Genomic DNA, 24,691 nt, shown 5'->3' with positions numbered 1-24,691 from the left:
GGAGATCTGATGAGTCACAGTTACGATCTGAGCCGAGAATCACACCGACGCTGCGCTCAGAGAGGATATTATGGATTACTGGACCCTCTGTAAAGGGGTTGTTCACCTCCAAAGACTTTTTTCAATCTTGTTTTTAGATTATTCCCATGGAACTGCAAACTTTTTCAATTACTTTCCATTATTTGATGGAAAGTTGAATGTTCCTGATCTCGGTGGTTTGATTCTAAGGCAGCTCAGTAAATCAGGTGCAGACCTGAACTGTTACAAATTTTGGTAACAGTTAAGCTTGATGACAGTTCTGCCGCACATGTCTGAAGTATGTAGCAAATCTATTGTATCAATGTCTAGACAGCTGCCTGTAGATGAACCCAGAGATTCTGCTGCAGCAAGGGACAAAGATAAGAAAATGTTATGCGACTAACTGTATCATTTAGAACAGTTACAGAGTCGGCGACCCCAGGGCTGCTTCAGGAAGGTAAAAATGACACTTTACAACTGTCAAATATTTGAAAATACTTGCGACACCCATAGGTGAAAATAGAAATACATTAAAATGTCAGTTATTTCTGGGTGATCTATCGGAAAAACAACTAGTTGTTTGAGGTGTAACCATCCTTTAATGAGAGGCTTGGGTTGTGCTCTGGCGCCCCTCGGAGTGCCAATTTACAAAAAGCACCAAAAATTGGCGTACGCTCTACAGCACTCCTGAAGTATAATCCTCCAGCGTCCTAAATTAATCCTTCCTAAGAACACTTTGCAGATAATCCGTCCAGCAGGCCTATGAAGATAATCCAGCTACACCCCCGCTCTGGAAATAATCCTGCCCATATGACATCTGTGGAATAAGTTAGCACATCAATCCTAATTAGGGATCATCGTTTGCTCAATCACACAAAGAAATCCTCCCAAAAGCATTTAAATTATTCCTCTCAGTTTCCTCTCAATCGCTCTGAGATGATCCTCCGCCAGCTGCCTGAAGATAATCCTCCATACTGCACCTGCGGATAATTCACTGTAGTCCATATGAGAAATAATCCTCTGCAGGAGAGTCGCAATGAAGAAATCCTGCCCATCCGGACACTGAATATCAATCTCCCCAGCCAGCGTCTGAAGATCATGACTCAAACCGGCTCTGGAGATAATCTCCCATTCCAAATCATGAAACAATAATCCTCACAGCTTTCCGAATTAATTCTCCGCCAGCAGCTTGAGGCTTATGGATACACGTGCGGATGGTTCGGGCGGCGTTTCAGTGCAAGTGTAAGTTTTAAAAAAAAAAGCCAGACCTCTCGCCATAGAAGAGTACGGCTAGGGCAGTTTCAATCTTAGACATTTTTTTTTTTTTTTAAACCGCGTTGCGAACCTCTGTGAAAATCCACATGTGTCAATAGCCTGAAGATACACTCCCAGCCGTTCTGACGGTAATCCTCCCATCCGACCTGAAGATAATCCAACCTCTCGGAAGATAATCAAGCCACTCTGAAGATAATCCTCAAGCCGCTCTGAAGATAATCCATCTGCTCTGAAGATAATCCTCCAAGGTGCTCTGAAGATAATCCTCAAAGGGGCTCCAAAAATAATCCAGGCACTCTGAAGATAATCCACCCAGACGATCTGAAGATACTCCTCCCAGTCGCTCCGAAGATAATACTCCCAGCCGCTCCAAAGATAATACTCCCAACGGCCAGGCCCGGATTTGCGCAAAAGCCGCATAGGCCCGGGCCCTAGGGGTGGCAAAAAATAGGGGCGTTTTTTCGCCGGCGCGCTGGGAAGGCGGGCGATAGGACGCGCGGGCCGCCTGGTCGGACCGCGCGGCCTAGGGGCGGCCGGGGGAAGAAATTCGGGCCCTGCCAACCCTCTGCAAATCACACAAAATGAGGTCTCAAAAGTAATTGCTTAATTGGGCCAACTTCCAAATTCCTTTCTTAAAGAACAAAAAATCATTATCCTATTTATCCAAATTAGCATCCAGGCAATCCTAGCTCCCCAACTGGTAGAAATCTTCAGTACAGGTATGGGACCTGTTATCCAGAATGCTCAGGGTTTTCTGGTAACAAACCTTTCCGTAATTTGAATCCTCATACCTTTAGTCTACTAGAAATTCATTTAAACAATAAATAAACCCAATAGGCTGATTTTGCTTCAAATAAGGATTCATTATCACTTAGTTTGGATCAAGTACAAGGTACTGTTTAATTATTACAGAGAAAAAAGAAAACGGTTTTTAAAATTTTGGATAATTTGAATAAAATGGAGTCTATGGGAGAAAGCCTTCTTGACATTCAGAGCTTTCTGGATTACAGGTTTCCAGATAACAGATCCCATACCTGTAAAACAAATTAAGCAAGTGGTCCTAGAACTGCCACAAAATATACAACATGAAAAAAACCTTCTGTAGAATTTTACACCAACCACATCACACTAAAAACCTAAAAAATGGGCTCTATGCAAAAATAACCCACAATATCAACCCCCCAATATCTCCCACAGCAATGCTGGACTAAATACAAACATGTTCTGTACCGACCAAAGCCATAATACTTACCATGAGAGTGTCCCAGGCAAACGTCTTCCTCTGTCTTCTGATCTCTCTTCTATCCCTTCTGCTATATCCTTCTCTTTTCTTCTGCTTCTTATTTGCATACTCCTGATAAAGACAAATGTAAAAAAATCCATTAAAAAACCTATATTATGGTTTTTTTTTGACAACATAAACTTTTCAAATCTGACATAATTTTTGTACAATTCCATTTCTGTAACAAGATATAGACTAAAAAAATGAAGGAGAAAATATCAAATTGAAGGTCACTTTAGAAACCAACATACTTTAGGTTCCAAGTCCAAAACTCCCACTAACTGTAGGTTCACCCCACAGAATCATAGACTTTTATTTGCAAAATACACACAACCACCAATATGAGCCCATAACCCTTTAGCCCACACAAAAACCTCTGGCTCACTGTCCTGACCTGACTCATAACACTGCTACAGTGCACTATAAGAAAACTAAACCTATGCTAACTGAGCCTCACACTTCCTACTCACTTGGGTCCTGGTTGTGGTTCTCCTGCAAGGTGGCTTCTTCAGTAGATGTGCATCACAGGATGAAGCCTGTGGCTTGTCTCCTATTCTCTTCTAAACTCCACCCCTTTCTATGTGTTTCACTACTCTCACTCCCTCTAGTGGCCAAACACTATATATACAGGTAACATAGATCCAACACAACTCTACACTGCCATCTAGGAGCAGAAGTTGGTAATTACACTGCAATAACTTGTGAATGCCTTTAAAGACAAATGGCACACTGGATGATATGATGCCCACGTTTAAATTTGTGCTACCATGGGTGAAACATATCCCTGAAATGTTTTTCCACTGGCCAGGGCCAGAACTAGGAGCAGGCAGAAGAGGCAGGTCCTACGACTCAATGAAAGGGGGTGCTGGGAGCTACCATTAAAAAGGTCTTCTACCTTCCCCTAGCCCTTTGCTCTCCCCTCCCTCGTCACCCTTCCCTACATTGCTTTCTTTACCCACCCTTCGTCGCATTCTCCTCCCCTCCATTGCTCTCTCCTTCTTTGGGTGCATCCGGGTTGTTCTGCCACCGACAATAAAGTAAATCGCCAGTCGGAAAACATACTCTGCACTTTTTTCCCAAAATGCAGGTAACTTAAGGAACTTTTTATTACCAGCAGGGAAAACATTTTGAGAGAGATTTGCATAAATTCTATTTTCTGTATAATCTTGTCCAGCCGTAGAAGGGATTTTGATCTCCATCTCTTAATTCTGCTAAAAATATATAAACTTTAACTTAGTTACCATCAAGTACAAGACATTGTTTTATTATTAGAGAAAAGGGCAGTCATTTTTAAAAAGTATAGGTATTCCTTTGAACTATTATTCTGCTAAAAACATATAAACTTTAACTTAGTTACCATCAAGTACAAGACATTGTTTTATTATTAGAGAAAAAGGCAGTCATTTTTAAAAAGTATAGGTATTCCTTTGAACTAAGCTTTATGCACTGAATCTAGGTGGCACAATGCTTTAAGACCAGGCTGCTATTCACCGCAATAAACAATTGCTGGGCAGCCCTATCTGTAAAAATAGGAGGTGGTTAAGACCGACCTCTCCCTCCTACAAGATGACCTCCAGACACTGACACAGAGGACAACTGGAGCGGAGAGAAGGATCTAAAGATTAGAGGACATGTGCAACCCCCTGGGGGTACAAGTGCACACTCTACAAAGCCAAAACCCAACCCTGGCATCCAAACTGGACAACAAGGAAAACAGGCAGCTCAGGAATGCCTAAGTTTGCTTTTAGACTGTACAGAGAGATCTCAAAAAATAGGGAAGCACAATTCAGCAGGAACAGTCCATAAGTTGCTCACAGCCTGAACAGAGTTCCCATAACTATGGCAGCATAGGCAATCCCCTGTAATAAGCACAATTCAGCAGGAACATTCCCAAACTTTGCTCATAGCCTGTCAGAGAGATCTCAAAAAATATGGCAGCATAGGAATTCCCCTGTACTAAGCACAATTCAGCAGGAACAGTGCCTAAGTTTACTCATCACCTGTATAGAGAGTTCCCATAAAACAATGGCAGCCGACCACCGTGATGATAGTCAATGTTCATGGGTCAAAGATCATGTGTCAAATGGCATGGGACAAAGGTCATGGGTCAAATGGCATTGGTCAAATGTTTGGGTCAGAGGGCAATCCACCAAAGCATATGGCTGCACATATCGAACCCTATGATGGTGGTCAAAGGTCATGGTTCAAAGGTCATGAATCAGGGGTAACTCCCTCAAAGCAGATGGCGGCAAGGTCATGGGTCAGAGGGGACTCTGACAAAGCAGAAGGCTGCAAGAGCCACACCAAGGCAGACAAATGACAACCATTATGGCAGTCAATGGTCAAAGGTCAAATGGCATGGGTCAAAAGAGTGTACTCCGCCAAAGCAGATGGCTGCAAGAGTGCCCTTGAAGAAACGTAAGCAACTCCGCCAAAGCAGAAGGCTGCAAGAACCCACATGGCAGATGAGTGTGCCTCATGATGATGGTCAATGGTCATGGGTCAAAGGTCATGGGTCAAAAGGGACTCTGACAAAGCAGATGGCTGCAAGAACCCACATGGCAGGTGAGCGTACCTCATGATGACGGTCAATGGTCATGGGTCAAAGGTCATAGGTCAGAGGGCACTCCACCAAAGCAGATGGCTGCAAGAGCCCCCACAGCTGATAAGAAAACCCCATGATGGCTGTCATGAAGGTCATGTGTCAAAAGTCGAAGGTCTAATGGCATTGAAGGCCGTCCAAGTAAAGGTACAGCTGCAAATTATGTTGTGCTGATCACACGAAGAAACTGGAGGGATATTGTTACATTTTTGTTTGACTTCCATACTCAGATTTTAACTTGGTGCTTACTAGCAGGGTGAAGGCAGGCTGGTATCACCTGTTGCAATAAAGAGCATGGGTTAAAGGTCATGCATAAGATACAAAGAATATAAATTGGTGTTTACAAAAAAAAGACCTCCGTTAGAATAAGGGCACAGCTAGGGGTCTGACTGGATGGCCTAGCAGAGGAATAAGCAAACCCCATGATGGAGACCAAATTGCATGGATCAGAGGGAACTCCCTCAAAGCAGATGGTGGCAACAGCCACTAAGGCAGACAAGTGATAACCATTGTGGTGGTCAAATTGTATGGGTCAAAGGTAATGGGTCAGCAGGCACTCCGCCAAAGCAGATGCTGCAAGAGCCCACAGGGCAGATGAGCATACCTCATGATAACAGTCAACTGTCATGGGTCAAAGGTCATGTGTAAAATGGCATGGGTCACAGGGCACTCTGACAAAGCAGATGGCTGCAAGAGCCCACATGGCAGATGAGTATACCTCATGATGACGGTCAATGGTCATGAGTCAAAGGTCATGTGCAAAATTTGAGGGTTAGGTTAACCAGGAAGAGAGGGTGAAGTGAGTAAGATCAGAGTAAGGGGTCATGCAGGGTAACCTAGCACATGAATTAGTGAACCTCATTATGGCGGTCAAAGGGCTTGGGTTTAAGGTCATAGGTAAATTGCATGTGTCAAAGGGCATGGGTTAAAAGGTACTCCATCAAAGCAGAAGGCTGAAATATCCATAAAGGAAGATGCTTGGGTTAGATAGTTGAGCTTTTGATTAAACAGTTAGGGGAATTGAAGTGAGCAGAGTTAAGGGAGCATGGGGCAAAGGGGACCCCACAAGAGCAAATGTTGGTCAAAGTTCATGGTTTAAAGATAATTGGTTTAATGACATGGGTCAAAGGGCACTCCACCAAAGAACATGACTGCAACAGTCCCCAAGGCAGATAAGCGAACCTAATGATGGTGCTCAAAGGTCATGCGTCAAAGGTCATGGGTCTCTGACTAAGCAGGCGGTGGCAAGAGCCACCAAGGCAGACAAGTGACAACCATTGTGGTGATCAAAGGTCATGGGTCAAAGGCCATGGGTCAGATAGCACTCTGCCAAAGCAGATGGCTGCAAGAGCCCACAGGGCAGATAAGCGTACCTCATAACGGTCAATGGTCATGTTTAAAGTGGCATGAGTCAAAGGTCATGGGTCAGAGGGAAGTCTGTCAAAGCAGGTGGCTGCAAGAGCCACCAAGGCAGACAAGTGACAACCATTATGGTGGTCATAGGTCATGGGTCAAAGGTATTGGGTCAAATGAGGGAATTCTGACAAAGCAGATGGTTGCAAGAGCCCCCAAAGCTAAGATCAGCAACCACAATGATGGTGGTCAATGTTCACGGGTCAAAGATCATGGGTTGAAAGTCATGGGTCAAATTGCATGGGTCAGAGGGAACTCCGATCACTGCCCTCTACAGAGAGATTGCATAAAACGATTGCAGCATATTTATTCCGCTGTACTAAGCACAATTCAGCAGGAGCAGTCCCTAAGTTTGCTCATAAACTCTACAGAGAGATCCCATTCAACTATGGAAGCAAGGTATTCCCTTGAACTAAGTACAATCAGCAGGAACAGTCCCCTATTTTTGCTCATAGCCTGCACAGAGAGATCCCATAAAACTTTGGAAGCATAGGAATTCCTCTGTACTAAGCACAGTTCAGCGGGAAAAGCACTAATGTTTGATTAAATCTTGTATAGAGAGATCCCATAAAATGATGGCAGCATAGGTATTCCCCTGTACTAAGCATAATTCAGCAGGAACATTATCTAAGGAATGTGGGGTGACAGCATATCTCATAGAGGGATCCCTCTTCCTACATGCAGCGCTGCTTGTTTTTAATTTGTTTTTAACCAGTACGACATGGCATGGTGGTAAATAAATATGGCCTTGTATTGATATTTTGAAATGTGTTTACTTATTACAATACAGTATTATGGGGCGTTGTGGCTAAGGGATTAAGTCCCAATAGATAGATAGATAGATAGGTCACTAGTTTTCCTTCTCCTTTAAGATTGGTTGTGATCTAATAAAGACAATCTTCTAAATTAAGGCATAAGCAGTGAATAACAGGCCCGAAGTAGCAATGGGCCTGTTACATGGCATATTTAAAATGTAATTAGATGTAGACATACAGTGACGCACTTTCCTACCTCTACAGTCACAACAGCATGTTGGGAGTGGCGCTCTTTCTGCAGATAATCCTCCCAGCCGCTCTGAAGATACTCCGGCCGCTCTGAAGGTAATCTTCCAAGACCCTCTTAAGATAATCCAGCCGCTCTAAAGATTATCGAGCCTATTTGAAGATATTCCAGCTGCTCCTCCCAGGAACTCTGCAGAGAAATCTTCCAGACGCTCTGCAGAGAAAACTCTAAATCCTTCTAAATATAATCTTTACAGCCGCTCTGAAGATAATCCTCCCTACCACTCTGTAGATAATCCTCAAAACTGCTCTGAAGATAATCCAGCTGCTCCAAATATTATCCAGCTGCTTTGCAGATAATCCTCCCAGCTGCTCTGCAAATAATAACACAAAATGAGGTATCAAAAGTATTAACTCACCAAGAAATAGAGGAGGTCCAGGTGCACCACCCTGAACCTTCAGCTAGGGGAGCAGATGAAAACGGTATTATGATGGAGCAGGCACTCATGGAACAATCTTCGACAGATGTGTAAAAAGAACGTAGTTTATTCAGAACTCAAAGGTACATTCTTTTTACATGTCTGTCTTAAAGATTGTTCCATGAGTGCCTGCTCCATCATTATACAGTTTTACAAGCTGACAATCTTAGCTCTCATGTGCAACAGCATCTCTCCCCTACTACCCTGGCAGCTTTACACCAGGCTGAGAAAACACATTCCGATTACTTGCATAATAAAACTAAAAAGAAACTACTCGTGTGTGGTCTGCACGGGGCGCTGAGCAGATGTGTGTTCTGGAGCTCCGTGACAACTATCCTGAATACCCCGGTGGCAACTGGCTAGAAGCTCAAATCCTATAAGTATGGCATACCCGACACCACTTCACACTATGGGTGGCAACAAGACCCAGAGAGAAAGCCCAGATGCAGCCGCCAGGCTGGAACACTATGCCTGGACTGCTCTACTAGGTGACGGCGCATCCCCTTTGCGGGAAGAAGAGAACACCACGCCAGCAAAAATGTTTCAGAAATGGCAGCATAGGTATTCCCCTGAACTAAGCACAATTCAGCAGGAACAGTCCCTAAATTTGCTCATAGCCTATACACAGAGAGCCCATAAAAACTATGGCGGCATAGGAATTCCCCTGTACTAAGCACAATTCAGCAGGAACAGTCTACTAAGTTTCCTACTTTGCTCATAGACTGTACAGAGTTCCCCAAAAACTATAGCAGCATAGGCATTCCCTGTACTAAGCACAATTCAGAAGGAACAGTCCCTACATTTGCTAGTTTGCTCATAGCCTGTACAGAGAGATCGCATAAACCTATGGCAGCATATTCCTCCTTACTAAGCACAATTCAGCAGGAACAGTCCCCTAAAATTTCTCATAGCCTGTAGAGAAAGATCCCATAAAACTATGGCAGAATAGGTATCCCCCTGTACTAAGCACAGTTTAGCTGGAACAGTCAGTAAGTTTGCTCAGAGCCTGTACAGAGAGATCCCTGTATAACTCAGCCTGCAGCCTTGTGCCTTTATATGGTGACAGAACCCCTCAGTGACAGCTAATATTCTTATCATTTACGGTAGGGGACACAATACCATATAATACCTGTGTAATACTCAGGGTCCAATGTATAACTTAGTCTACAGCCTTGTGCCTTTATATTGTCACAGAGCCAGTCAGTGACATCTAACAACCTTATCATTTAAAGTAGGGGGTGCATTATCCCTTATGAGTGATAGTCCCCTGTATAACTCAGCCTGCCACCTTGTGTCTTTATATGGTTAGAACCCCAGCCCAGTGCCCAAGGCCCACCCCAGATTCTGCCAAGCCCACACCACAGCAAAAAGTAGAGATGCGCCGAACCCACTATTTTCGATTCGACTGAACCCCCGAATCCTTTGTGAAAGATTCGGCCGAACACCGAACCCTAATTTGTTTTCTGACAAACTCATGTGATTTCCCTCCCCACCCCTAATTTGCATATGCAAATTAGGATTCGGTTCAGCTGGGCAGAAGGATTCAGCCGAATCCTGCTGAAAAAGGTTGAATCCTGGCCGAATTCCGAACAGAATCTTGGATTTGGTGCATCCCTAGTAAAAAGCCCACATAGACGTCAGCGCTAAAAACTAACCTCCCCACACATAATTTATAAAAAGCCATGGTGGTTAAAACAAAAACATTGTTGGCCAGGGTCCCTTTTTAAAAAAAATCATTGGTGGTCAGGGCCCCCCATAATTAGTGGTCAAGTTAAAAAAAAAAAAAAAAAAAAAAAAAAAAATCACTGGTGGCCAGGGCCCTCCCCCTATAAATTAAACAAAAACCTTTGCACCAGGATCCCCAAAAAAACTTTAAAAAAAATAAAAATAAAAAAAAACAAAACATTGGTGGCCATGGCCCCCTCTTAAAAGTCAAAAAGAAACATTGGTGGTCAGGGGCCTATATAGTATTAACATAATACATTGGTAGCCAGGGGTTTAATAAAATGTAAAAACACATTGTTCAGTGGACCTTACTCCTTTCGAGGCTTCAGGACTTCAACTTCGCGTCTTTTCGTGACTTCAGCTCTTTTTGCGGCTTTGAAGACCCCCCCCCCACATGGTAGGTCATTTCAGGTACTGCAAAATCAACACATTTACAGCATTAATTTGTGGGACAAAGATAGAAAAATGTACATTCACCCCAGAAAACCATATATTTTCAGAATTTCTTTCTTTCTACTCCAAAGCACCAAGCCACAAGTCTTTCCTAAATTTGGCGATTTTGGTGACAGTTACAAAAATCACTTCATAACTTTTACCTTGTAGCATCTTATCTACCACATACTATTAGGTACCAATATAAAACACCCCACATATGAAAGACTGGGGTCCCCTGAACAGTTTGATACCCAATGTACATAGGCTTATTGAAGTACATAACATGTAAAGACAAAATCTACCTTGTACATACTTATTTGATGGCTTACATTAACACTCATTTATAAATTAAATATAAAGATTTATGTGGAATAAAAGCTACAAACAATTAAAGTGACCCCTGAAAACCATATCATTTTGTAAACTATACATCATCATGACTCCATAATGGGCGATTATGTATTTCTACTGCAAACTGTGAAACTGCAAAGCAATGTAAGAAAAAAACTGCAAAAAAAAAAAAATCAACAAAAAAACAAACAAATACAATTAGGCAAATCAATAAGATAACTGATCAGATAGCGTGGTTAGTGTTCAGAATACTCAAGGCAAAAGTCACCCTATGACATCAGTTTTAGGGGGGGGAAAGGGAAAATTATAAAAATGAAAAATGTTCCTGTAAAATTCAGCTTGCAACTTGGTGTTTTTATATGGTCATAAAACCACTCAGTGACATACTGTGGAACTACAGTAGCCTTTTTAAAACATGAATGTAATTCAGAGATCCCTGTATAACTCAGCCTGCAGACTTGAGACTTTTTATGGTCACAAAACACCTAGGTGAAATCCAATATCCTTGTTTAAAGCAGGGAGTACATTATCACTTATATTATATAGAGAGTTCCCTGTACAACATAGCCTACAGCCTTGTTCCTTTATATTGTGACAAAAGGCCTCAGTGACTTCTAATATCCTTATTATTTCCAGTAACAGGGACATTATCCCTTATAATAGATTTGTGATACCCACCGTTCCATGTATAATTCAGCCTGCAGCTTTGTGCTGCTATATGGTCACACAACCCCTCCATGACATCTAATATCCAAATCATTTTACAGTAGGGGGTACCTTATCCCGTAAAGTAAAAATGAGTGATTCTCAGAGTCCCCTATATAACTCAATCTGCAGTCTTGTGCATTTATAAGGTTAGAGAGCTCCTCAGCGACATCCAATATCCTTACAATTTACAGTGGGGCAACATTATCCCTTAAAATATGAGATACCAAGAGTTCCGCATATATATCACATCCAGCAACTTATGTCTTTATATGGTCAGAGAACCACATAGTGACATCTACTATTCTTATCATTAACAGTAGTGGGTACCTTATCCCTTATACTGCATATAAGTGATATGGTAAGTGATTATGGCTTAAAAGAGGAATACATTATCGCCTATACTACAAAAGTTATACTCAGTGGGGCAAATTCACTAAGTTTCGAAGTTGCGCCAGGCGTATTTTCGCCAGCGCTCCGCAAATTCACTAAAATCCGAAGTTGCGCACAGGGGTAGCGTAAGTTTGCGAAGTTGCGCTAGCGAAGGCTAATTTGCATACGGCGCCAAATTCAAATTTCAATGGAGGAATACGTACAAATGGCTAGAAAAGCTTCAAAACATCAAATAAAATTTTTATTTTGCCCTACACATGTGCCCACTGTCTAGGTAAGTTGCCATGAGTCAGGAAATGTAGGGGGGAAGGAGGGGAGCCCCAAAAATTTTTTCCATTTTTTCAGCCTAACACCCATAATGGAGAAAACACACCAGCATTTTTTGGGACTTAGAAAAAATTTTGACTTTTTTTGAAGCAATCCCTATCTACTCTATTGCGCTTCGCCAGGTCTGAGGTGGCAAAGGAAGTCTAGCGTAAAAGGTAGCGTTCAGTACACTGCACGCGTTAGTGAATTTGCGTAGTTACTTCGCTAGCGAAAATTCGGCAGGCGTAAGGGTGAGAACACTAGCGAAACTACGCCAGCGTTCGTTAGTGAATTTGCGCAGTAACGAAAATGCCAAACGCTAGCGAATTAACGCTAGCGTTCGGCGCTTAGTGAATTTGCCCCAAAGTCCCCTGAATAACACAGCCAGCAGCCATGCGCCTTTATATGGTCACAGACCCCCTGACTTCTTATATCCTTATCATTTACAGTAGGGGGTATTATCTCTTACAAAAAGTGATGGATACCCAGAGTTCCCTGTATAACTAAGCCTTCAAATTGTGCCTTTATATAGTCACAGAACCTTACAATTTACAGTTGGGGTACAATATCACTTAACATGACTGATAGTCAAAGTCCACTTTATAAATCATAGTCTTTTATGGTCACAGAACCCATTATAAAATACTTAAAGTAGGAAGTACAGTATATACATATAATCAATGAGTGATAGTACTCTTCATATCTCAGTCTGTAGCCTTGTGCCCTTACATGGTCACAAACCATCAGTGACTTCCAATATCCTTTAATGTACGATAGGGGGTACATTACCCCTTATAATATGTAAGTGATACACAATGTTCCCTTTATAACTCAGCCTGGGGTGGGGGGGGCATTATCCCTTATAATATAGCAGTGATACTCCTTGTCCTCTGTATAACTCCTCCTATAGCGTTGTGCCTTTATATGGTCACAAAACCCCTAAGTGACTTCTAAAATCCATATGATTTACAGTAAGGGTACCTTATCCATAATACGAGAGATGGATGTACATTATCTCTTATAGCACAAGACAGAGTGTTCCCTTTATAACTAAGCCTGCAGCCCTATGCCTTGAAATGGTCACAGAAGCCCTCAGAGAGTTTTAACATCCTTATAATTTATACATTATCACATGCAATACATGAGTGATACTCAGATTCCCCTGTATAGCTCAATCTGCAGCCTTGTGCCTTTATATGGCCAGGGAACCCCTCAGTGACTTCTAATATCCTTATAATTTAAAGTAGGGGGATATTATCCATTATAATACATGAGTGACACACAGAGTTCCTTGAATATCTCAGCCTGTAGCCCTGTGCCTTTATATGGTCACAGAACCCCTCAGTATCTAGTATTCTTATAATTTACATTAGGAGGTACAATATCCATTATAATACAAAACTGACAGTTGCAGACTGAGTTGAACAAAGAACTGTGTGTCTGTATATGGTCACAGAACCCTTCAGTGACTTCTAATATTCTTAGCATTTGCAGTAGGGGGTGCGTTAAACCTTATAATACATGAGCAATACTCAGAGATCCCTGTATAACTTAGCCTAAAGCCTTGTGTCTTTATATGGTCACAGAACCCCTCAGTGAATTCTAATATCCTTATTTACACAAGAGGTACAGTATCCCTTATGATAAATTAATTTCACCTCAGTGAAATCTAAATTCCTTATCAAGTAATGCAAGAGAGAAATTATCCCTTATTATAAATGAGTGATATGCTAAGATCCTTGCATAAAAATACCCATCAGTGGGGCTCATTTATAAACACTGGGCAAATTTGCACCTGGGCAGTAACCCATAGCAACGAATCAGTGATTAGATTTTTCCAGGCAGCTACAAGGAGAACAATGGAAGCAAACATCTGCTGTGGGAAACTGCCCAGGTGCAAATTTGCCCAATGTTTATAAATGAACCTCATTAACTTTTAATATCCTAATTTATAATGGGTGTAGAATATCCCTTATAATACATGAACAATTTTTGCCTGTAGCATTGTGCCTTTATATAGTCACAGAACAGTAGTTCCATTATCCCTTATAAAAAAATGAGTGATTGTCAAGAGTTCCCTGTATAATGAAACCTGCAGCCTTGTGCTTTTATATGGTATCAGAACCACTCAGTGACTTCCAATATCCTTATCCTAATACAGTAGGGGGGTACATTATCTCTTGTAATATAGGAGTGATGCTCAGTGTTGCCTGTTTAACTCGGCATGTAGCCTTGTGCCTTGGTATGGTAACATATGGTAACAAAACCAGTGCCTATTACTATCCTTATCAGTTACAGTACGGAGGAAGCAGTACCCCTTACAATACATGAGTGATTGGCAGAATTTCTTGTATAACTAAGCCTCCAACATTGAGCCTAATAACTTAACCCTTCAGTTACATTATCCCTTATAATACATGAGTGATGCTCAGAGTCCCCTGTATAAAACTCAACCTGCAGCCTTGTACCTTTATATGGTCCCACAACCCCTCAGTGACATCGAATATCCTTATCATTTAAAGTAGGGGGGTACATTATCCCTTATAATACATGAGTGATACTCAGATTCCCCAGTATAAAATTTATAAAAAGTGATACAGAATCCCTTGTAATACATGACCTGAACTCAGCCCAAAGCCTTGTTCCTTTATATGGTCACAGAGCCACTGAGTGAATTTGAATATCCTTATCATTTAAAGTAAGGGGAACAGTAACCCTTATAATACTCAATGATACAGTTCCCTGTATAACTCAGCCAGTAGCCGCGAGCCTTAATACGGTCATCGAAACCCCTAAGTGACTTCTAATGTCCTTATAATTTAAAGTTGGGGGTACATTTTCCCTTATAGTACATGAGAGGGATGTCACAACTATGAAGCACAGATATTATGAACTTTTATTGCCAGACCATTTTTCAGACCATTTTTTCTAAACCCCATATGGCGGTCCCTAACTCGTTTGCCTCTGGCCATAGTATAAAAAGTCTTACTTCTCTGCATAGTAGCATTATCTGTAATCAGTGTCTGTTGAACCTTGGTTTCAGTATGAAGGATCTAACCTCTCCCGCCAGTATGCGGGTTTTAAGGGAGAGGAATTGTCCAAACCAACCTCCATTTTTAAAAGTATGGGAGCATACTGGTGGGGGAGGATAGATCCTTCATACTGAAACCAAGGTTCAACAGACACTAAGACTTTTTACACTATGGCCAGAGGCAAACAAGTTAGGGACCGCCATATGGGGTTTACCTTGACGTGGTATGGTGGCTTTTCAAATTTATGATCATAACTTTGTAAGTAAATACCCCTGTTTTGTAAACTTACTTTTGAGACAGGGTACCAGGGAATGTGCATTAAAACTTGCACTTCCATTATATTATAACAGCCTTTAGAGTGCTTCCACATCCCCCCCATTTTTGTAAATTGATCGATAAAGAACTAGAACTCATCAGCACAAAAAAGTCAGAAGTCACCAATTGCCAGTTCTCATACCCATTCAACCAGAGAAACATTACCATTGCACAGTTAACATTCCTTTTAAAAATAAAGTGGCTATCCATCAATTGCAACAATCTAACTCGTGTCGTCCTTGCAGCCACAATGGAAACGGGAAGGAGGGCCAGCGCCCACATGTCCTGATGGGGGGGGCGGGGTAATCGGGGCCTCAGTCGGAGAAGGCCCACCAGGTCTGGGGCCAATTGGGTTTTTTTCTGGTCTCCCACCAGCCCAGTTTAACCCTGAATCCATCAGCCAGATTTAAAGGAAAGAGTCAATTCAAGCTGACTTGGCCCTATGGATTACATGAAGCTTTCTAATAAGAATATCCTATTTGAGTTATTTGTACTGGACACTGCAAAATCTATTAAGTGAATTAAGACAAGAAATATTCAGCATTGTGTGATTTTATATAACCTTTGGAGGAGTTACTGTAGAGTATAAATTACCATGGACCTGGGCTAGCAACAAGAACTGGCTGGTTTTATAACAATTCTTTATTTTCTCACACATTAGGTACCAATGTAAAAACACCCTAAATATGAATGCCATGAGTCCACTGAACAGTTTGATGCCCAGTATGTATAGATTTACACAAGTATGTGGCATATAGGAGCCCCAAAATGTAAACAACTCATTTGAGCTTTCCAGATATTTTAAAATTGAACACTTTTACATGGTTTTGGGGGCAGGGGCAAAGATAGGGGAAAAAAAAGTATGTTCACATCCGGAAAACAATATAATTTCGAAAAAAATTACACATTCTCCCTAATCCAAATTGGGTATACATGTCTTTCTACTCCAAAGCACCAAGCCGCAAACCTAAATTTGGTGATTTTGGCGACATTTCGAAAAGTAACCTCAAAACATCCACCCTGCAGCATTTTATTTCCCACATACTACTAGGTATCAAGTTAGATCATCCCAAATGTAAAAGCCTGGGGTCCTCTGAACAGTTGGAGGAGGTGGTGTGTATCTGGGAGGGTCTGATGTCAGTGTCTGGTCAGAAACTGTAATAGGTCACTATAGGAGGGACAGTTAGTGAGCAGCTAAGGCTCCAACAAGGAGTTCAGACAGTAACCGTGAGTAATACAATTGTGTGTAAATAACCTGCTGCCACTACTTGCTTCGTGGAGTGTACCATCTGAGCATACATCTTGAATATGTGACTAAATATTGAGAAGTGTACCATCAGTTCAACAAATCGTTTGACTGTTTTAAAAAATCACTGGTGCCAAAGTTTATCAAGAGTGACTGCTGTGTGCTTATACCAGTGCGGTAATCCTTTCCTCCATACCATAAGCGGGGGGCCCCACATAAGGATAAACAGTCTAATTATATTGTCTAACAGGAGTTGCTGGGAGTTGGACCCCTTGCCAAGGTACTGAAACCAGTGGATAGTAACCCAAGGGAAGGTTTTGGGAATACCTGACCCATTCACCTGTTACACATCTATAAGGATTTTATAAATGTCATCCTTTTGTCTAATGCAAGTAACCCCCCCCCCCTTTTGGTAGTGTCCCAGATTGCATACCATTCTTCCAATCAACCTATGAGATTTTCCCATTTTTGCATACAGCTGTGTTTGTATTCTGGGGTAGTGAAAGGATTTTTTAAATCATCTATATTCTGGATATTACTACTTTCTGATGGAGTCCATGCAAAGCTAAATGTTCAAAAAAAGCTAGGGATGCATCGAATCCAGGATTCGGTTCGGGATTCGGGCTTTTTCAGCAGGATTCGGCCGAACCAAATCCGAATCCTAGGATTCGGGGGGGTCGGCCGAATCCAAAATAGTGGTTTCGGTGCATCCCTAAAAAAAAAAAAAAAAAATAAATCATCTGTTCTACTTTTCCAAGGATAAATGATATGTATTTGTCAACTTTGCTCAAAGATCCATCACAATTAAATATTTTGTACCAAAATCTATAAATACCAGGAATGTACAATAACTCAAAGCTCGAAGAATGCCCATTAAATCACTTATGCAGGCCTTTATATATCACTATACCACACCAAGATTCTCCAGTTACCAAATTAAATGCATTTGACCTGTATTCATGATAGATACTTTATGTTAAGCCCTGCTAGTAACCCCCCCCCCCCTTTCAAGCAATATCTTTGGAACTAAAAACCAGCATCTGGTCCTGTACTCACAAACTTTGCTAAGAATATTTTTAGGATAACTGGCTTATAAGAATCAAAATGACAAAGGACTCTTGATTTTGCATAGTCAATTGAAAAACCTATAACACTTTCTAGCAACGGTATGCCACAGTCAGACTAATTTTGTGTGTGCCTTTTATTGTAAAGCTGAATATTATAAAATCAAAACCAAATTGAAATATTATATACAGTATTAGAACAAACCGATAAACAGCTAAATGTTGACTTGAAGAAATGCTGAGCACTTGGTGTTGTTATCTTATCAGAGACTGTCAAGGCAATAATAATAAGGTTGCTTTTGAGAAGATTATTGGCAAGTAAATTAAAGGATAGGCGGTCAAAGGCAGAGATTGTCTGTAGGAACCCAGCTGCTATGTGAGGGGTGGGCTGAATGCAAGCAGGTAACAATATGTTAAGTTTAGAGTGCACCACTGACATTTATAATCAATTCATGTGATTATCTTAGCTGGCTAGAGCTAAAAGACAAATGTCTTTCAGTTCCGCAAAATAATGAGAATAATGTACTATACATGACAATGATTCTGGGGGTCATTTATGTATCTGAAAAGTTAGCATGGATAAGTAGTAACTGTGTATCACTAATCTTCCACAAGTACCTGTGCCAATATGGTTATGAACACAGAAAAAAGGAAATATAATTTCCACAATATACAAAACCAACTTTACAATACATGCATGCTAGGCTTCCCAAAGCAAACATATGGGGTGCCAAATGTTAGGTAATCCCTAAGGATTGAAATTACTTACCTGATACCCCAGGCCAGAGCTTCTCTTAGCAGAAAACTGCACGGTCCAGGACACTAGTGAGTGACCAATTGTTTTTCTCTCTTCTTTATTTGCATGGGTGTGCATGTGCAGTAGAGTCAAAAGGTGCAAAAAAAACCCTGCCCTTTCCGCTATACTGCCCATGTGTTGTCTGCTGGGTTTTGAAGAAAGAAGGGAAGAGGAGGATCTCTTGCTCACAAGTGCCCCATGCTGGTGCAGTTTTTTGCTAACAGGAGCACCAGCCCAGGGTATAAGGTAATTAAAATTTGGCACCACCCATTGTTTAGGGCTTTTGTTCTTTTTTAAACGTTCAAAGAATCATTTTAGATTAGACCATAAACTTTCCTAAACCTAGAAGCCTAGACAATCAAATTCACATTTCTGCATGGGAGCACGTTGCTATATTACAGGTATGGGACCTGTTATCCAGAATACTCTGGGCCTGATCTTTCCTTCATTTAGATCTTCATACCAGATGTCTACTAGAGAATCATGTAAACATTAATAAACCCAATTGGCTGGTTATGCTTCCAGCAAGGATTAATTATATCTTAGTTTGGATCAAGTACAAGCTACTGTTTTATTATTACAGAGAAAAATATCATTTTTACTTGGATTATTTTGCTAAAATGAAGTCTATGGGAGATGGTATTTCCATAATTAGGACATTTCTGGATAACGGGTTTCCAGATAATGGATCCCATTACCAGATAATGGATCCCATTACCTGTGCTTGCCTTGAACAGCTTCTCCAGTAAATAGTAAAAATGACAGGAGATACAGGTATGGGACCCTTTATTCAGAACCCAGTTATCCAGAAAGCTCCAAATTATGGTAATGCTGTCTCCCATAGACTCCATTTTATCCAAATTTTTAAAAATGATTTCCTTTTTCTCTGTAATAAAACAGTAGCTTGTACTTGATCCCAGCCAATATACAATTAATCCTTATTGGAAGCATAACCAGCCTATTGGGTTTATTTAATGTTTACATGGTTTTCTAGTAGACAAGGTATGAAGATCCAAATTACAGAAAGATCCATTATCCAGAAAACCCCAGGTCCCGAGCATTCCGGATAACAGGTGCCCTACCTGTACTAATAAACAAAATATTTTTAACAAGCAAGGCTCTCCTATTTTACTGTTAGTAAATATACAGCTGATATAGGAAGAGAAAAGCTGGAGAGGCATAATACATGTGTGGCACAAGGCTGGCACAAGACCGGCCCATACAAAATAATTATCTATTGGCGTTATACATAGACCTCAGTGCATTGGATTTTCTGCCAGGCACATTTAATATCTGAACAGCCTTGACCAAAAGAACTAGTTCAAATTCAGTGGCTAAAGGAGGCCCATATCTGCCAGAAAACCTTAAAGGACCAGTAACATCAAAAAAAAAAAAAAAACACCAAGACAAATTATACTTTAAAATTACAAAGTCTTTATTAAGAAATAACTTACCAAAACTCCGCTTCCCCTCTTCAGAAAAGGGGACCATCCATCCTGCGGCGTTCGATTTCTCCTCCCTGGCTATTCTACAGACAGCATGCGACTGGGAAGCCCTGCGGATAACGCTCCCACAGGCCAAGGCATGAGCTTCTACCCTGGGAGAGATGGCTAGCGGCAGCTCCAGCTCAGCCACGTCCTCTCAACCTTCAGGAGTAGCATCCCAGCCGCGCTGGGAAAGGGTCTGGTAGAGTCTGTGCCTCACCTCTTGTCAAGCAGCGGGCTTCTTGGGGCAGGATGGACTATGTGATCAGCGCGATGTACGAGTAGGGGGCTTCACCAATGTGCTCCTGCCGACCCAACCCGACCGCCTTGTATGGGTCTTTGGTGAAGGAGCAGCGCGGGGAGCGGGGCATCATCAGGTCCCTATCCTCTTCCTCCTCTGGCCAAACAGTTCTACAGTACACCTTAAACTGAAATTTTATTAACCTATTATAAGGCTACTATAGCTCAAAGTTATAGCTAATATGACTTCAGTTACTAAAAAAAAAAAAAAAAAAAATCACATAACTTGGGCACTGTTCGGAGTATGGAGCTGTGATTAAGAGGATTTTCTACTTTCCCTGGGGCTACAAAAATATTTTTTTCCTGAGATGGAGTCCCAAATATAGCAGAGCTGGAAAGGTAACTTTTTAAAATATTATGTATCAGCAAAATATTGTCAGGTCATCGGGCCATGTCTAAATGTATGTCTCTGGCAAGTGAAGGTAGATTTTGCTAATGCGCTTATGCTTCCCCTATAGTATCTGGTTATATCCCCTTATAGGATATGTTAAACTGTCTAATCAAGTTAAAACCTCAGGAAACACAGCCTAATTACATGTAGGTCTTGGGATAATTCTCCTAATTGAGATATTCCCCCCCAAAATATTGGACCATTACTAGTTAGAATCAAAGATAACTGCATGCTTTTTTAAATTCGGGTCTTCTGATAAAAAAAAGATTATCTATGAAGGAGGCATATTGGATTTAGCATTTGAAAACAATAAGACATATCTGGTGGAATGAATAAAGAGTGGGAAGTATCTTGTTACTATTGGCTTCTGGTTCTCTCCTGCAATTTTCTATGGTTTCCTCTTTTTTGTAAAAATGTATGAATATTTTAAATAAATAATTGTGATACTTTATTGTGCATTATATATTTGTGGATAATGCACATAACTACATTTTTAGATTCCAGTTTGTCACTTTCCGTTGTGCTTTATACTTTGCATTTGTAGTACAGGTATTGGATTAGTTATCCGGAAACCCAATATCCAGAAAGCTCAGAATTACGGAATGGCAGTCTCCCATTGATTCCATTATAATGAAATAATCCAAATTTTTTAAAATAATTTCATTTTTCTATGTAAATAATAAAGCAGCACCATGAACTTGATCCCAATTAAGATATAATTAGTCATTAAAGGGGTGGTTCGCCTTCAGGTTAACTTTTAGTATGTTCTAGAATGGCCAATTCTAAGCTACTTTTCAATTTGTCTTCATTATTTTTTTTTATTTTTTTTTATAACTTGTGAATTATTTGCCTTCCTCTCCCGACTCTTTCTAGCTTTCAAAAGGGGGTCACTGATCCCATCTAAAAACAAATCCTCTCTAAAGCTACACATTTATTATTATTGCTACATTTTATTACTCATCTTTCTGTTCTGACCCTCCCCTTTAATATTCCATATTCTCATTCAAATCAATGCATGGTTGCTAGGGTAATTTGGACCCTAGCAACCAGATTGCTGACACTGCAAACTGAATAAAAAGCCAAATAACCACAAATAATAAAAAATGAAAACCAATTGCAAATTGTCTCAGAATATCACTCTCTGCTTCATAATAAAAGTCAAAGATGAACAACCCTTTTAATGGAAACAGAACCAGTCTATTGGGTTCATTTAATGTTTACATGATTTTCTAGTAGACTAAAGGCTTAACTCCACGGTGCGCCAAGGAGCAATCTGTTGGCATGCGATGACACGCATGCGACGTGTCGGATGTCCATAAGATAAAGGAAGTGAATGAGAAATCGCAGGTAAAAACTACATATATCCGGCTGTCCGCAGCGTGGGATTTGGGATTTTAAAAAAAAAAAAAACAAACAGAGTCCAGAGTCTATATAGCACTTATGAGCACCCAAGACTCTAAACTTCCAACACTTTACCTAAAGTGACAAGTAAATATACCCGATTTAACGACAGAGAAATGGAAAGATGCCACTGAGGACCCATATACCCACCTGCCCTCAGGGACAAACTTATTCAGTGCAAGTTCCTGCACAGGGTATACATAATGCCCAAAAAACTTCACCAAATAGGACAAAGAACAAATGACAGATGTCATAGATGTAACCAAGCCCCTGCCCACTGGTTTCACGTGTGGTGGTAATACCCATGCATCAAAAATATTGGGGCAAAATAGTAATATACATGGGCGATGATCTGGGGCTGCCTCTGACAACGGAACCCAAGCAGGTGCTACTAGATGTTATAGAAGACCTCCCAAATACAAGCAAAGCTACACGTATCTTAGTAAAAACCCTACATTACTATGGTAGGAAAACGATCCTTACGCATTGGATGGGGAGGAAAAACCCACTATAATAAACATGGTACTTCCTCTATACAAACTTACGCATGAGAAAAGGGGAAACAACAAAATATAAAGTATGGGGACCATGGTTAACACAAGGAAGATCTGGATTAGACTACGTACAAAACATGAAATGAGCAATAGGGAAACAGGTAGTTTCCCCCCCATACCCCATGTTATGTTTTGATATTATGCTGTACCTCATGTATAACATCGCTGTTGTTGTTCTGCATGTGATTGTTTGAATAAAAACAAAAAAAACATTTTATAAAAAAAAAAAGTAAACGGTATGTCTGTAATTTCTAAAATATTCTAAAAATATTTTCACAAACAGCTCAAGTGAATATACTATTTAATTCCCACGTGTAAAATGAAGGCAGATAATCCCAATACCCGCAGGCACCACAAGCAAATAAAAACCAAGATGCCCTATAAATGTTCTGCATTTTCTGCTGTTATGATAATACAGAAGGGAGTTAAAATTTTCTACAGAACCAGGTTTAAGAACATACCTTCTGGGGTTAACAACAATGACATCGAATGGCTGATTCAGCTGAAATTTGGGATTTAATATCTTGTGCTGCTTTCTGTTATTGTTAAAAAAAAAAAAAAGTCAAAAAAAGGAAACTATGCCTAATTTCTAAACTTCCAAAACATTTTCACAAACAACCCAAGTGACGGAGTTAGTAGATTTGTCTTTAGAATTTGTATTGGTGCCACCACTAAGAGAAGATACACTAGAACTCCTGTTGAATGTATTGAGTCGATATAAAGAACACAACCATCTGAGCAGAACATTCATGTGATTTACAATGTGATTGTTCCCATTCTGACTAATCTAAACTCACTCACACAACCACTGGGAGCAATAACACAACTGACCCGACACTGACTAAGCCGCACCCTCTCTACTTACTTGTTTGCAGGTGGTGTCTCCTAGGTGGCGCACTTCTGTCGGCTTCTTTCCTATTCTAAACATAAGCCTCGGTCCCACCCTCCTTTTATAGCCTTTGGCCGCACCCCTCTGGAAGGATTTCTGGGGCGTTTCCCTGTCTCTCCCTCTGGTGGCCACACAATAAAATTGCACCCTTTCTCTTTTGCTCCCTCTGTTGGTTACACACTAAAATTGCACCCTAAATGTACTTTTCTTAACACTAGTGACAACTTAGTAATTACCTTAAAATAGCTGCTTTTTTTTACAGGTTATTCTCCAGTGTTAAAAATAAACTAAACCTCATTTCCCCCTATAATAGGAAACATTTCTTAGGATATCAGTTCAAATAATAAAAAAGGCATAATTAATCAAACATCATAATGACCTTACAATTAAAGCTAACATTCATTAAATGACTATATGCCAAGTAGTTTTGTATACTATGCATACTAGGCATCAAACTGTGACACTTTTATTCTGTTCCATAGAACATGTGGAATATAAAATGCAGTAGAATGTTAGCTTTGAGGCAGTTTCCAGAAATTGTCTTTAAAAAACTGCACATTTTAGCAATCTTTAAAACAGATACACATCTCTGATTATTATGAATGTTACTAAAGTAGAGGGTAAACTTATTTTTAGGGGTTCTTCTAACAAATATAATGCAGGTGTTGTGCCCTGTTTTCAGGAAGTGACAGTCAAGAAAATTTGTAGCTATCTTTTTCATTTAGTTTTTTTTCTACATACCTTGCTAATCCTATACATATTAGTCATTAATAGAACACCTCTGATCATATGTCATATGGCATAAACCTTTCTTAGTAAAGTAAAAGTTACCCCCAGAGCATGAAACGTAAAACCAGCTGGCATTTTTTACAAATGACATTCAAGATTCAAATGCCAGTGTAAGTGTCAAAATGTAATGTATTGGTTGCTGCTTGCTTAAACTTTGACTTTTCACCAGCCTTATCATCAGGCTAGTGCAGCCACAAAGGCAATGGACACCCACACAAAACAAATTTGAATAATAAGATATAATTCTAAGCAATTGTCCATTACAAATTCTTAATATCGTAGTTTATTTATCCAGACCATCTCTGAAACTACAGACGGAAACTTGTCCTGCCAATAGTTAGGGCTACAGGCATGACACTACATCCTAATCCAAGAACTCTAGCTGATAGAACTTCCAACATGGCCGCTTGCCATTTTCCGGTGACGTCACGACACACGGGTCCAG

The 24,691-nt window shown here is 40.5% G+C and overlaps 1 long non-coding RNA gene across 1 annotated transcript; it reads right to left on the bottom strand.

Annotated features, from left to right (window-relative positions):
* Positions 1 to 10,157: 10,157 nt before the first annotated feature.
* LOC121399416 lies at positions 10,158 to 24,662 on the bottom strand. Its single transcript, XR_005965003.1, has 3 exons — positions 23,434 to 24,662; positions 23,030 to 23,104; positions 10,158 to 10,209 (listed from the first exon to the last, which is right to left on the bottom strand). It is a non-coding gene; the product is annotated as an uncharacterized LOC121399416 (long non-coding RNA).
* Between the last annotated feature and the right edge of the window lie 29 nt (positions 24,663 to 24,691).

Source organism: Xenopus laevis, chromosome 1S, assembly GCF_017654675.1.
Source record: "Xenopus laevis strain J_2021 chromosome 1S, Xenopus_laevis_v10.1, whole genome shotgun sequence".
Classification (NCBI taxonomy): domain Eukaryota; kingdom Metazoa; phylum Chordata; class Amphibia; order Anura; family Pipidae; genus Xenopus; species Xenopus laevis.
The sequence above is the reverse complement of the archived record's forward strand: the minus strand, read 5'-3'. Positions and strand labels throughout refer to the sequence as shown.